At 35.6% G+C, this 4,012-nt stretch overlaps 1 long non-coding RNA gene across 3 annotated transcripts; it reads right to left on the bottom strand.

Annotated features, from left to right (window-relative positions):
- Positions 1-420: 420 nt before the first annotated feature.
- Positions 421-3,521, bottom strand: LOC112174331. 3 transcript variants are annotated; one of them, XR_005801443.1, is made up of 6 exons: positions 3,133-3,513; positions 2,940-3,002; positions 2,078-2,320; positions 1,132-1,321; positions 972-1,070; positions 421-861 (listed from the first exon to the last, which is right to left on the bottom strand). It is a non-coding gene; the product is annotated as an uncharacterized LOC112174331 (long non-coding RNA). The 3 variants fall into 3 exon arrangements; XR_005801442.1 differs by having other exon boundaries at positions 972-1,321; positions 3,133-3,521; XR_005801444.1 differs by lacking the exon at positions 1,132-1,321 and having other exon boundaries at positions 3,133-3,507.
- Between the last annotated feature and the right edge of the window lie 491 nt (positions 3,522-4,012).

Here is a 4,012-nt window from a genome sequence, read left to right on the forward strand (position 1 = left end):
ATTGAACTTCATTTTTATGTTGTCTGTTAGAAGTATTTATGTTGTTTGATAGTGAATTGAACTTCAGTTTTCTGTTGTCTGTTAAAGGCATATTTGTTGTTTGATAGTGAATTGAACTTCAGTTTTCTGTTGTCTGTTAAAGGCATCTCTGTTGTTTGACAGTGAAATAAACTTCAGTTTTCTGTTGTTACTGTATTTGTGATACAACATATCATAAACCTGCATTTGTTGGATTTGAACCATAGCAAACCTCATTCTGTACAGTAGTCAATCGAGAAAGGCAGATTAATTATAAGATCTGAAATCAACAAATTCCTCATTGTATAAATCAACCCACCAAAATACATTCCCATCAGTAGCATAATACTAAACTAGCTAGCATGCTAGCCTTTACATTAAATGATTTTAATGACTGCCATTGTTGCACGGAGCTTAATCTAACTAAGACAAAAACCTAGTAGCATCCATAGAGTAGTTACAGCAACTGCATGCATATGTTCAACACTTTCCATCAGTTCTGTCAAAATGCACAAAAGCAGTTCCTAACCACTACTACTGCTCATAACCTACCAGAAACAAAAGCATATATATAGGCAGTTCTGTCAAAATGCACAAAAGCAGTTCCTAACCACTACTACTGCTCATAACCTACCAGAAACAAAAGCATATATATAGGCAGTTCTGTCAAAATGCACAAAAGCAGTTCCTAGACACTACTACTGCTCATAACCTACCAGAAACAAAAGCAAATATATAGGCTGATACTTAATTTTCTGGGAACTTCAAAACATGCTCAGCCCATTCAGCTCGGATCTCATCAATATCATTGACTGTGTAAACCAAATTTGACCTCGTTCCCCACTGCAATAAGGAAATGCAGCAAATTAAATATGAAAGTTTCATGCACAGAGCATGCACGTACTATATCATTAAACAATAAAGTCCATAGGTAAGCAGTTGATCAATTTTACCTTCATACTAAAATCCAAGTTCTTGTCCTCCACAATTTCTTTCATGTAACACATAATGAAATATCCACAAGTCTTGTCATTTTTTTGCTCCGGAATACCCTGAAAATACAGAATTAAGATAATGGAAGGTGAAATATACAATGAAGTACATAAAACTAACCACTATAAGTTTGAGGTTTGCTTGGTTACAGTCGCTCCTGGAACATTTTTCAAAAAATAGTTGGTCTAGTTTTTTGATGCTAAAATAGTTGGTCTAGTTGAGCCTATCCAGAAGTTGCTTGTTCCAGTTCTATCTACACAAAAAGTGGTGCAAGAGCTGCAATGCCATTGCTGGTTCAATGTCAGCTTCCCTATTATAGTGAAAAACAGAAAACATGTCAAGATAAAACCCACTTCTCTGTAATGGAAATTTGTTTCTAAGAACGTTGCAGCAACAAACACCTCACAATTACAAAGACCCTCACGATTCATACAGTTAGACCAGCTCTATCAAAATAGGCTAAACAAAAGAATATGCATCCCCAAGCTACCACTCTATAACAACAGAAAACATATAAGATTGACTAAGGGATCTGGTATAACTTAAATGACTGCAAGAATTTGCAGCTTATTGGCAATAGTTACTCTTAAAAGAACAAAACAGAGAATAATCAGAAGAATCGAAGAGCACACAGTTCATTTCAAGCACAACACTAGAGACCAAAACACTGGAGGCAAGAACCACATAGCTAGCAAACAGCAGAAGAAAAAACACATAAAAAGGGCACATAACTCCATTCACAAAATCTAAAAACAAAAGAACAAACTATAGCAACTCAGAATATATATCAACTTCTACTGGCATTACTTTGTTCAAACACGTCTTTGTATAATTGTGTGTGTAACGTACAGGCATCACTGACTATATGCTAAGGCACCTTGAAGTAGGAAGTTCAAACAAGCAATTCTATTATTGCCAAAAAGAAAAAGAAAAAAGAAATTTCCAGTACAATATTTACAGGGGAGAAAGAATCCAAGAAAAGACAAGTACATAGTTACTATTTTTTTCACACTTGAGCTGTCAAGAAAAATGAAGTTGAATGAAGAAAAATTTTGTAGAGGTTTACCTGCGAACTGTTTTGTTTATCAGGGACTCTTTTTTGTCAGGAAGAGGATGGGCTAGTGTGAAAGTTGTTGTTTCATTTCCTGTTTGTGGCGTAAAGGTTTCCACGTCTAGATAGATGCCTTTGACTATGGAGCCATTTGCTTCATTGATTTTGATCTGGAATGTATGGATTTGGCCTTTTGTCTACTCTATTACTTGTGGAACTGTGTCTTGTGTTAGAGATGGGTTCTTGTTTATCAGGTCTCTGCACATAATAAGAAGAAATAATTTAAAAGAAAGAAAAAAAAAGAGCAATGAGTGAATGTAAAAGATGCGAAATAAAGTTGCATTAGCACTAACTTAATAGTAAAAAGGATGCAGTTTAGAAATCTTAGAATGCATTGACATATATTCAAACATACATTAGCAAATAAACTGTACCTAAATATTATAATCTATCACTTATAAATGGACTGTAGAAGCTTGTTCGTCTCAAAGACAAATTCTACATAAATTATCATGATCAATCGTATTGGTATTGCATTTGTTTCACAACTGCAAGAAGCTTGAGTGTATGTTATCCATCACATAGCTATCAATATATCTATCATTATTGGATACAATTTCAAAACTGGCAAAACAGATGCCAAATATCAAAACTTCAAAAGTCCAATAGTTTCTGGCAAAAAGAAATCGAACCCAGACAGGACCAATACAAGAGTACAACTCAATTGAAAATTCTCAAATTTGAAATCACTCAAATCAGTAAGACAATAATAGGAAGACAGTAAGCAAATATTCATACAACTCTTCTCAGTTACCAATCATTCATTATTCATAGTATCATACACAAGAACTGAATACCCAGAAAGGCAGCAACTTACCAAGCTTGAAGAATTCGAAATCGAACCAGAAATCGAACCAAACTTGAGGACGTCTATGCTTTGCTGCAAATTGAACACATGAAATTGAAAACCCAGAAAGCAAGAGACCGATTGATTGAAGAATGAAGCTTGAAGAGTGAAAAAAAGAAACCGAGAAACCCGGACTTGAAGATTGAAGACTTACCAAACTTACTTTACCCAAACTTCTATACCCAAAACTTCCATACCCAAACTTGCTTTGCCGGAATCGCAGGAGGATGAGAGTGTGTGTGAGCTTGAGAGGGTGAAAGGGATTGAGGGTGGATTGAGGGACTGAGGTTCATGAGAGTGAGATCGAGCGTGCGAGGGAGAGATTAGCTGAGAGTCAGAGGCGGCAAAACGAGCCCGAGTTTTTAGATCTAGGGTTGGTTCTTTTTTTCTTTCAGCTAAGGGAAAGGTCCTAGCAAAAGGAGCCCGAGTTTTTCTTTTTTAGCCAAGGGAGGGATCGAATACTTTAGATTAGCAAATTAGCTGTCAGTTTCCCGTTTACTCAGACGACATATGAATGTAGTCCTAATTTTCCACTTGTTTCCCATTTACTCAGAAGACATATGAATGTTGTCCTAAATTTCCACTTTTTCATGCAAATTTATCAGTTCTTTCAGACGTCTTAATTTTCTAACTTACTAAAAAGTGAAATAGTATGGATTCTCATGCTATTCAGACTACATAATTAATTTATATGTCGTCTAAAGAAGTTTAAAAGATTCAGACGACAGAAAACAAAAATTCTATCGTCTGAAATGTGTCGTCTGAAGGCATTATTGGCATAGTGATTCTAGTGTGAAAAGAGAAGCTAAAGAATTCCAACATAAGCTGGTTACTTACATACAACAGAGAGATCCTCATCAACATGTTACGTACACAAGTTCGAGAAACTTGAACCCGTCAATGTCTGGCATATGGACAGCAGTCATAACCACTTGCTTTCTCTTAACAACCACAATGCCGTTCCTGGATGGCTGATACTCTTTAACTGTAAAATCCATTAGTACTTAAATCCTTTCCCTCATTATAATCCTAATAACAATTAG

This window comes from Rosa chinensis, chromosome 6 (assembly GCF_002994745.2).
Source record: "Rosa chinensis cultivar Old Blush chromosome 6, RchiOBHm-V2, whole genome shotgun sequence".
Classification (NCBI taxonomy): Eukaryota; Viridiplantae; Streptophyta; class Magnoliopsida; order Rosales; family Rosaceae; genus Rosa; species Rosa chinensis.